Below are 12,295 nucleotides of genomic sequence, written 5' to 3' on the forward strand. Positions count from 1 at the left end.
CTGAGTGTAGTTGTTTTGGGTTATGAATATTGTTCATTGAATGGGTAGCATGGACTGGGTTCGGGTTGGTTCGCTTAGCTGCTGAATTTCCCACGGGTTCAGATGGGGTATCGAGATTGAGGAATTCTATTTGGGTTTGAGAGTGAATCTGTGCAGGTAGGTAAATAAGGAAATGAGAGATTGGGGAGAAAACCTGGAGGTGATGCGAAAATATGTATATGAGCCATTCTCACTGGTGGCAGTTGCAGCAGTTGAAGCGGTGAGATGGGAGAAGCTGACGTTGGGAGGAGATACCAACGTGAGGTGTAGGGAAGGTGTTAAAAGGAGTTTGTGTTTCGTGGAAAATGACATGATGCGAGAGATAGACCTGTTTTGTGGCCAAGTCCATGCACCGATACACACTTTGGATTTGAGAGTAGCCCAAAAAGGCACAGGGACTTGATTTGGGCTGGAGTTTATGATAGGTCCGAGTTAGGGAAAAACACAAGCAACCAAAATATCTTAATTTAAGAAAATTTGGTGGTTGATTAAATAATTTTTCAAAGGGAGATTTATTATGTAAAAGAGGAGGTTGCTGATTAATGAGGTAAACAACAGTTTAAAATGCGTGAGGCCAATAAGGGAATGGGAAAGAGGCATCTTTTAAAAGAGTAAGTCCCATTTCCACAAGATTGTGATGGCGACGCTCAACAACGCCATTTTGTTGGGGAGTGTGAGGGGCGGAGGTATAGCGACTAATTCTTTGAATAGAAAAGTAATTTTTAAGAGCCACAAACTCACCACTGTTGTCAGAATAAACACTTTTTATTTTTATTTGAAAACAATTTTCACACAAGATGCTTAAATTGAGGAAATATGCTATGTACATTTGATTTGGTTGACATAGGATAAAGCCATATATATTTGTAAAATAATCAACCAAAATTAAGTAATAGTGTAAACCATTGAGACCAACAATATGCTAAGGACCCCAAACATTGATGTAAATGAGATCAAGAGGAGCATGACTTTGAAGACTAGTTGAATGGAAATGTTGTTGATGCGCTTTATTGATTGAACAAGAAGTACAAAGATTTGACACTTGACATTTTTTTTATTAGAAGAGAAAAGGTATTAACAAAATAATTGACAATTTTTGAAGATGGGTGTCCAAGTCGCTTGTGCCACGCATCAATCGACGTCCTCTCATGCACATTTGAAACCTTTTATAAAGATGAGCCCACTCACATGAACCTTTGAGAAGTATCGTCCTCGTGATTTGATCTCTGACAAGAAAGTAAGATTGGTGAAATTCAAGAAAAAATGATTTTGGGTAGTAAAGTGATGGATGTAAACTAAATTTTTACGAATGCTTGGAACACAAAGGGTATCATTTAATTTGAAGGTGCGTGTTGGGGAGTGAAATACCAAAGAACCAATAGGTGAGACATGAAAACCTGAACCATCACCGATTAGAACTTCATCTTTGCCATCATATTTCGTGTGAATGGATAAATTCGCCAAATTACCTGTAATATTATGAGATGTAGTAGAATCAATTAACCATTTGGTGTCATTTTGATGGGTGGTTGAAACAGAGTTGGTAGTGGGCTCCGAAAAATGGACTCTCAGAACTATTTAGCAATATGGCCCAATTGGTTACACGATTGACACTGTGGCTAATGACCGTGCTGACCTGTTGGCTTCTCTCCATAGTTGGGTCGGTTGATGTCTCTCGGCCTGCTAGGATTTCTATTTCCTAGAGGTTTATTGAAGCCGTGAGATGCATTTGTGCCATTCGAATGGGTTGTACCAAAGCGATTTCCATCAGATCGATTAGATAGATAGACTCAAAAATCAATCAGAGTTCTTTTTGTACCACTTTGCCTATTTATTCTTTTTTTTTATCAAATCAAAAAAATTTCGAGTTATAAAGTATGAACTATCCCCTTACTATTGCAACACCTCCTAAAAAAAGAGTTTCCCTTGGACTTAATAAACCAACGTTTATATATAGATGTAGGAGGATCTATTTAGAAAGTAAGAAGCCCAAGAGCTAAATTCTTCTCCAATTTGAGTTTTACTCACATCTCGAATGAGAAATTCGCGGTAGCTACTAATTGCTGTGTGGTGGCTTCAAGACGGCGTAAATACGCCTCATGGCCTACGAGCAGGTCGAGGAGCCCCTCAAACATGAGGGATTTTTCTCGGGCTCAGATTGGCGTTGCAACCTCACGATAATCGAACCTTAAGCTATGGAGAATGTAAAGAATGAAATCATCATCAGAGATTGGGTGATCAATTAGGGCAATTTCGTCCGTAAGAGACTTGACCATATGAAGGTATTTTTGAATGGTTTTTTATCTCTCTTAATCAAAGTGAGCTCTTCTTTGAGTTGTATAGCTCTGGTGGAAGACTTTCTAGCATACATACTGTGTAACTTTTGCCATGCTTCCTTTGAAGTTTTGGCAGCTGAGATAAGTGGGGTGATTGTGGTGGTGGTAGAAGCTAGGATAACACTAAGGATCAGTTTACCCTGTCTGGTATAGTCGTCTTTTTGAAGAGATGATTCTGGATTGGCATTAGTTACAGGACAGGGGTGATCACCAGTGACATAATATAGAAGATTATATCCGATCAGAAGGGCCTCAAACTGTAAACTCCACTAAGGAAAAGTGGAAGGTGTGAGCTTGTCATTTAGTTGAGCAGAGATGCTTAGGGCAATCAGGGTGGTTTCGATTGGGAATGGTGGTGTTGAGATTGGAATGTGGGAAGTGAGGGCCGAATTCTTGTTGGAGGAGAGTGCTCTTGATCCTATGATGGAACTTTAATCTTGACTATATATTGATAAAATGAATTACAATATAGCAGTGACTTTTTTTCCAGAAGAAAAATATGCTCTATATATACAAAGATTGCAAAACTATTCTATGAAGACAATATTGTTCTACGCTAGCTAGAATTGTGGCCATGAGATTGGTGACTAATGCAAGGGCTTGCTTCTTGTGATTGACTGACTGTTACTGATAAGTGTATTTTTGCACACTTATTTAGATCACAAACACGACTTAATTACGAGCAAAATGTTTAAATTGTGATTTAATCTTATTGAATTCATGCAATATAGGTGTTTCTATGGAAATGGTGAAATTCAGGAGAAAAGAGCCGAAAATGACTAAAATGGAGCAAAATGATAGTTCGAGGACTAAGGATGCAAATATTCAGAGTTGAACTAAAAAGCAACCCGGGAATGCAAATATGCTAAGTATGAACTCGAACACGATATAAGATGATTGGAAGAAGAAGGAATTGCAAAGGGACTAAAATGAAGAAGAATCAAAGTTCAAGGACTAAAATGGACTTTTTGCATAGTTGGTACCCTCTATGCCATCGCATAGAGGCAGCCCGAGTATAAATTCTCAAATTTTTTTACTCTGTGCAACCGCATAGAAATGTACTATGTGGTCGCATAGAACAATTCGGGGGCCGATTCTGCAGTTTCCTTATTTCGCCGAAACTTTTATGGAAACAAAATTTTTGGAATCCTATATAAACGAAAACTTTACTAGAATGAAGGGGACTACGATTTTAGAAGAAAAAGAGAGATTTTAAAGGAGAAGACGAAGAGAGAACAAGAGGAAAACATCGCGTCAATTGAAGAATTGATTGAAACTTGATTCGGGTGATGACGTTTCTTCTACTATTTTTGTATTTTCGTCTTTTTAGCATGTTAGGCTAGATTTTTCATGTACTAGGAGATCGATGAACCTTGCAATACAAATTTTGATTTTTGATTTGGAGATTTGACATATTTAAGCACGTGTTCCGAAATTGAATGATTTAAACGTTTTTATTCTCATAATATCATTGTGCGTTTAATTATATGATTTTGGTGGCATGTTTTATGCATTCGAGAGAAGGAAAATAGGCTCGACATGGTATAAATCATCATAAGGTCCAGATAGAGGATAGAAATATACCTCTACACCCCGTGTGAATTGTTGAATATTCATGAAATTACATGCGTTCCGGTATGTTAGTATTCGTCATAGAGATATAGTCGAATCACATATTGGGATAGATTTGGCATTGTTCGAGAGAGATTGCTAAATTAAAATAGGAATATTGATTCATCAATTGTGGGAATGTGTGTCAAATTTGCATAATTAAAAGTTGAACGGGTGTTGCTTGGGAATTCGTGATCCTTGTGCGTTAGTAATTCATTAATTCCATAAATTCTCTTAGATTGCATCCAGGTCATTTTGCATTTAGTATAAGTTTCTCACTCATAATTGCATCCTAATTCACATCTTCCTTAGTTAAATCACAATACATACATCTTACTTTCGTGTTTCGGTTAAGGTCATAATAAGTTGATTTAAACTAATTCAATCCTTGTGGGATCGATACTTGGACTCATAATCCATTTTACTACTTGTTAACGAACCGTACACTTGTGGTGGATTTTAAATCGAAAGACATAATTTCGTGAGCAGTTACACCCTTGAATCTCACCTAATTATCCTTTTTATGATCTGTTGATTGATTTGTGGCATGATCTCTGATAGAAGTACAAGATTGATTTCTCATTTCACAATGAATTCTTGAAAATGATAATTTCTTTATGCGTATATGTTTCTCATGTTACAAATTCTTTTGGTGTTGATAATTGAGTTTTTAGTATAGACACAATTTTCATTGCTTAGACAAGCAATTTAAATCATCACTGCTTAGTATGGGCGTCGAGAATTGTTTTTGCGAATCTTTCTAGTTTCTACTTTGTTTATTTTGATAGCTCATTCTGTAAGTAGTACCATGTCAAGATTGTTGACAATCGATGTATAATTGAGGACATGTCTGAAGATGAAGAGAGATGACAGTACTACTATGAGTTTACCAAATTTATTGAGAAGTATACTTAGCTTTTTGAATTCCAATTCATTGTTTCATGCGTAGATTGTAGGGTGGTTTCGGCGCAGTTGCCGGGGATTGAAATTTAGTTTAATTTTATATATTGTGACACTAATTCTAACTTACCTACATTAGTAGTAGTTAGCTCACTAGACCTAGTTTATTATCTACTTTAATTTAATTTTGTGCTATTTTTGCTATCTCAGAGCTTGTATGCAAAGAGCACCTGATCAAGATTTGGTTCTCATTGATCTAGAGATTGAACACACATTTTGTCACAGGCAAAGAGAAGCAAGAGCAGCACAACAAATTCAAAAAGACCAAAAACAGCAACAACAGATGGCTAACGAGCAAAATCGTTCAGTAATTCAACTCAACAAAGGCGCGGGGGTTGAAGATGAAGGGAATATGGTACTTGGGGACTTCATGGCACCGTTGGTGGTCCAGAGTTAATCTAGCATTGTGTATCTTCCATTTGGACAACAGAACTTCCTACCAAAAATAAATGTAATTCAACTATTTCAGAATGGGCATCAATACCACGGGATGGCTAATGAAAATCCACATACATACATATCCCGATTCCTGGACATGTGCCAACACTTTAGGTACCAGGGTATCTCAGATGATGCTATAAGACTGCGATTATTTCCACACACTTTGCGGAGTAAAGCACTTGAATAGCTGGATTCACTTCCCGTCACGACCATCACCACTTGGAACGAGCTAGCCTACAAATTTTGCACCAAATTCTTCTCGCTAACTAAGGTAGCAAAATGCGGCATGACATATCTATATTCAACCAAGGCGAGTCCGAATCATTTGAAGAGGCCTGGAATCGCTTCAAAAATATGTTAAGGAAGTGTCCTCAGCATGGCTTTGATAAAAAGACACAAATTCAATTTTTCTCACTGGATTACTTCCATCCTTCAAGAGCATGATGGATTCATCGTCCGACGGGTCAATCTCCATGAGAACAATTGACGGAGCATGGAAATTGTTTGAGAGAATGACTACAAGTTCAGTCATGTGGTCTACAGATCAAGTGGTTCAGAAGAGAATGCCGGGGGTTTATGAAGTAGATACTTACTCACCATTATCCGCAAAGATAGACTCCTTGTTCCATAAGGTTGAGAGCATTTCACAGACCACCAATGCAAAACAAGTCAAGAAGCCAAGCTGTGAAGAATGTAGAGCAGACCACAATACTGTCAACTGTCCAATTCTCACACAGGGGATCGAACATGCTGATTTTGTGCAATAGGGTTAGCGCCAACAAAACAATCTACATTCGGAAACCTTCAATCAGGGCTAGAGAAAACACCCAAACTTCTCATGGAGTAACCAGAATCAAAACAAACCACAAGGTCAATTTTAGCAACAAGATAAAAAACCACCATTGGAAGAGATGTTCGAAAAGTTCATGGAAACGACTAATCAGTACATGGAGGCCAACAACCAGTTTATGTGAAAGACAGACGCAACTCTCCAAGATCAAAGTGCTGCAATAAAAAATTTGGAGACGCAAATGGGACAGATGGCAATCTCCATGACAGGTAGAGTACTAGAAAACCTATCCAGTAACACTGAAATCAATCCTAAGGAGCACGCAAAAGCTGTAACAATCAGAAGTGGAGTACAACTACCGGAGATATATATAAAAAGACCGATAGCTAGCAAGGAATCAACGCCGACCTCAGATGAAGAGATTGTGGAATAGACTGAGCAAACAACAAAGGATGTTGCCAAGAAGAGTTCCAATACATCATAGGTTAGAGCTACCAATTCTATTTACCCTTATGAACCACCTATTCCATTCCCGCAGAGGCTGAAAAAGCACAAATTGGATCGGCAATATAGTAAATTTCTTGAAGTCTTCAAGAAACTACACATCAACATCCCATTTGCTGAGACACTTGTTCAGATGTCGAGTTATGCAAAATTTCTAAAGGATATCCTCTCTAACAAGCGAAAGATAGAAGAAGATGAAACAGTGATGCTAACTGAGGAACGCAGTACCAGAATCCAGAAAAAGTTGCCTCCAAAACTAAAGGATCCAGGAGGTTTTACTGTACCTTGCACTATTGGAAATTGTTATTTTGATAAAGCTTTGTGTGATTTAGGTGCAAGTATTAATTTGATGCCTCTCTCTGTTTTCAGGAAACTCGGCTTGGGAGAAGTTAAAGCCACAACAGTGACCCTACAGTTAGCAGATCGATCCCTTACACATCCAAGAGGGATCATTGAAGACGTGTTGGTAAAAGTATAAAAGTTTATATTTCCAGCAGATTTTCTCCTATTAGACATGGAGGAAGATAATGATGTTCCACTCATATTGGGGCGACCTTTCTTCGCTACTGGAAGAGCGATTGTCGATGTTCAGAAATGGCATCTTATATTGAGGATTAGCGAAGAACAGATCTCTTTCAACGTGTTCAAGGCAATGAGATTTCCCACTGAGTCAGACAGTTACTTCCAGATCGAGGTAATTGACAGAATAGTTCAAGATACATTTCTGCTACATCATCCTTCTGATGCATACGAGCCATGTATTGCATATTCTCAATCCACTCACACTGATTCAAGTGAGATTGAAACATGTGCACGGTTTTTGAAAACTAATCTACCATACATGCGCAAACGTCACTTTGAAGAACTGGGAATTGAGACTACAAAGTCAGTGTCATCTATTCAGCAACCTCCCAAGTTGGAACTCAAACAATTGCCACCACACCTTCGATATGCTTACTTGGGGGAGTCTTCTACACTCCTGGTTATTATTTCAAATATTGTCAGTGAAGTGGAGGAAGAGAGACTACTTCGGATGCTGAGGGAGAATAAAACAGCCATTGGATGGTCAATTACGGATATCAAGAGGATCAGCCCGTCGCTATGCATGCAACAAAATACTCATGGAGAAAAATTTCAAGCCAAGCATTGATGGTTAGCGGAGATTGAATCCAAACATGAAGGAAATGGTTAGGGTTAGGGTTGAGGTATTGAAGTTGCTCGATTCAGGTATCATCTACCCAATATCAGATAGTGCATGGGTCAGTCCAGTGCAGGTTGTTCCAAAGAAGAGAGGTATCATAGTAGTGCAGAACGAGAAAAATAAGTTGATTCCTAAAAGAACAGTAACTGGATGGAGAGTTTGCATCGATTACCGCAAACTAAACGCCGCTACTCGAAATGATCATTTTCCACTACCATTCATTCATCATATGTTTGAGAGACTAGCAGGACACTCACATTACTATTTTCTGGATGGGTATTCCGGGTATAATCAGATTCCAGTAACACCTGACGACCAGGACAAGACAACTTTCACATGCCCCAACGGTACCTTTGCATACCGTAGGATGCCCTTTGGTTTATGCAATGCCCCTACCACCTTTCAGCGCTGCATGATGGCTACCTTTTCTGATATGATTGAGAAATTCATCGAGGTATTCATGGACAACTTCTCAATGTTTGGGTCTTCGTTTGATGAGTGTTTGGAGCATCTGAGTCTTGTGCTACAGCGGTGTATAGAGACCAACTTGGTATTGAATTAGGAGAAATGTCACTTTATGGTATAGGAGGGCATCGTGTTAGGACACAGAATATCAGCAAAGGGTATTGAGGTGGACAGAGCAAAGATTCAGGTGATCGAGAAATTACCGTCACCAATATCAGTGAAAGGTGTTCATAGCTTCCTTGGGCATGCCGGGTTCTACAGAAGGTTCATAAAGGATTTCTCAAAAATTACTAAACCACTGTATTGTTTGTTGATAAAGGAATCTACATTTGAGTTCACAGATGAGTGTTTAATGGCTTTTAATACCTTGAAAGAGAAGTTGATTTCAGCATCCGTGATCATCACACCGGATTAGAACTTGCCATTTGAATTAATGTGCGACGCCAGTAATTTTGCTGTTGGGACCATATTGGGACAACGAAGAAATAAGATATTTCACGTAGTCTACTTTGCAAGTAAGACCTTGAGACGCTCAATTAAATTATGCCACTACAGAGAAAGAGCTCACTGACGTAGTCTACGCCTTTGACAAATTTCGATCATATCTTGTGAGGTTAAAGGTCATCGTTTACACAGATCACGCTGCCATCAAGTACTTAATGGAAAAGAAGGATGCCAAGCCACGTCTCATTCGTTGGATACTGATGCGTCAAGAGTTTGATCTGGAAATCAGGGATAAGAAGGGCAGTGAAAATATGGCAGCAGACCACTAGTTTCGACTCGAGACCACAGAGCAGATAGAAATTGTGGAAATCAATGAAGTCTTCCCAGATGAGCAGATTTTTGGTGTGGGGGAGGTACCCTAGTATGATGACACTGTTAACTACTTAGCCACGTCTATCGTTCCGCTAGATTACTCAAGTCACCAGAAGAAGAAATTTTTCACTAAATTGAAGTATTATTTTTGGGAGGATCCCATTCTATACAGGCGAGGAGTTGATCAAATTGTTTGTCGTTACGTACCTAAGGAAGAAGTGCCCTTAATACTAGAACATTGTATTCATCTACATACGTAAGGCATTTTGGTGCTTCAAAAATAACGGCGAAGATCCTTCAGTCAGGTTTTTACTAGCCTACGTTGTTTAAGGTGTAACCGATGTCAACGCACCGGAAATATATCCAGGAGAAACGAAATGCCTCTGAACAGTATCATGGAGGTGGAACTATTCGATGTCTGGGGGATCGACTTCATGGGGCCATTTTCCCCATCATTCTCTAATCAGTATGTATTGGTGGCTGTGGATTACGTGTCGAAGTGGGTGGAAGCCGTTGTATTGCCTACCAACGATGGGACGGTGGTGATTGAATTTTTAAAGAAAAATATTTTCACCTGCTTTGGCACACCGAGAGTTATAATCAGTGACAGGGGCAAACATTTCTGTAATCGCCAATTTGAACAGTTGTTGCCTAAATATGGAGTTAAACATCGTGTAGCCACTGCATATCATCCTCAAACCAACGGACAAGTTGAAGTGTCTAATAAGTAATTAAAGCGAATATTTGAAGTCACAGTGAGCTTTTCACGAAAAGATTGGTCTAAAAAGCTGGACGACACTTTGTGGGCCTATAGGACTGCATTCAAGACTCTTATAGGGATGTCACCATATCGACTGATTTTCGGGAAGGCATGCCATTTACCTCTTGAGATAGAACACAATGCTTATTCGGCAATGAAGAAGTTGAATTTGGACTTGAAGGCTACGGGTGAAAAATGTTTATTACAATTTAATGAGTTGGATGAGCTCAGAATGGAGGCTTACGAAAATTCAAGACTCTACAAAGAACGCACCAAGAAGTGGTATGATATGCATATTCAGAGGCGTCAATTTAAAGTGGGGCAAAAAGTGTTATTCTACAACTTTAGGCTTAAGCTGTTTCCAGGAAAGCTGTGATCGAGATGGTCTGGTCCCTATACTATTACACAGGTATTTCTACATGGGCCAGTTGAGATCACTCATGATAATAAGGGGACATTTAAGGTCAATGGACAGTGTTTGAAGCACTATTGGAGCGGCGATTTCTCAAAGGAGAAGTCTACTGTTCATCTTAGGCCACCAGAATGATACAATACGGTAAAGTTGAGCTATAGACTATAACCTAGCACTGGGTGGAAGGCAATCCACTGTATCCTTTTCATTACTTTTAATTTTGGCATTAGCTTAAGAAATTTTGATTTTCATGTTTGATTTTTTTTGGGTTTAGGTCATCGATCATCCATCATCCATGCATGTCAATAGAATCTAAATATCGTTTACATAAACTCCTAGGCATAGAACACATGTTCGATAAGTTTGAAATAGTTTTGGGTGATTGAAAGTATAATTCACACATTTCAAGACAAAATAACGTTTTCAAAATTTTGAAGGGCAAATGTGTACTAGAGAGTTCAAAGAGGGGAAATCAATTTTTGTATCTCATAATGTTTTGTTTTATTTAGAATTTAAATAAAAAAAAAACTTTGTATATGCGATCGCATAGACATGGTGTCTATGCGATCGCATAGACACCAACCGAAACAAAAATTGGAGAAAATTATACCACTATGAGACCACATAGGATATAACTATGTGGCCACATAGTAGTGATCCGATCATGGACTTAAGCCATGATCGGCTCATTCTAATTCATTTCATCCCCTCCCCCTTTGCCCATCTCTAGCACCCATGCACACACTAGCACCCACACTCGCTCAAACCCTCAATCCACGACATCAATACATACATCCATCACACATTTGAAGTGAGCAAAGGGTTCAATTCCTACAAGTCTACTAAAGTTTCCAAGGTAAGCACCATACACATTACTTTACAATTTTGAATTTTGGGATTTGGTTTGTCTTAATTTTCTGTAATTTGTGAACATTAAGTGCTATATTTGTGATTTATTTGTGGAAAAGAAGGTAGATTCTAAAGTACCAAATGGAAAAGTTAAGAAAAATTCATAATGCACACAATATGTTCAATTAAATGCCTATGTGACAAGCTTTATGCAATTTTGTAAACTTTGCTTTTGTCATACATTACAATTGATGTGAAAAAGCAATTGGGTAATGAGACATCATATGAAAGGCCATGTAAAACATTAAGTTCATTTTGCAACATGTAGGCACATGGCTAGGTCACGGCATGTCACAGCACCTCACGTCACCCACTTTGGCACATAATTTGACATACCAAACGAAGTCCAATTGATTTGAAGTTTGAGCATGTACTAGACCTCATTGAATACTTTCATATTCTAGGAGATTGAGTAGGAAATTTTTGATATTTTTCGATGATATCCGGAGCCAAAAGTGCGCACTCGGTTATGGGTCCAATTTTTATAATATGCATGTTTAGGCCTAAATTTCCTAGTTTTTCCTGTTGGCGCAATATTTATACTATCTTGAATATCATATTTTAAAGATTGCAAACCAATGTGTTATATATGCATGTTGAAGCAAATTTGGGGGATTTGTGAAATACATGTCTTACTAATCTCATTCCTTTTATCGTTTTTCAACGAGAAGTTTAATGAATGTTATTTTTGCACTTTTGCAAGATGCCGCCAAAGAGAATATCAAAAGGAAAAAGAGAAGGTTGGTTCCGCATCTGGCACAGCTCGGACTAGAGAGCCTGAAGGAAGTGTCAGGAGATTTCTATCATCAGACACGGCAGCCCGTTACACCAATGTTGTCTACAAGTGGGCACTCATCCCCGAAAGGCCAGTTAAGTTGGAAGATTTCCCCGATTTTGAATTAGTTTATTTAATCCACAACTGTGGTTGGGAGAAAGTAATTGAAAGACCGCATCCAGTATATGAAAAATCTGGTGAAGGAGTTTTATGCCAACTTCAATACAAAAATCGACACGAGATATGATCCAGGAGTCGAGCCCGACGAAGGCAAGT

Source organism: Olea europaea, chromosome 5 (assembly GCF_002742605.1).
Source record: "Olea europaea var. sylvestris chromosome 5, O_europaea_v1, whole genome shotgun sequence".
NCBI classification, from domain to species: domain Eukaryota; kingdom Viridiplantae; phylum Streptophyta; class Magnoliopsida; order Lamiales; family Oleaceae; genus Olea; species Olea europaea.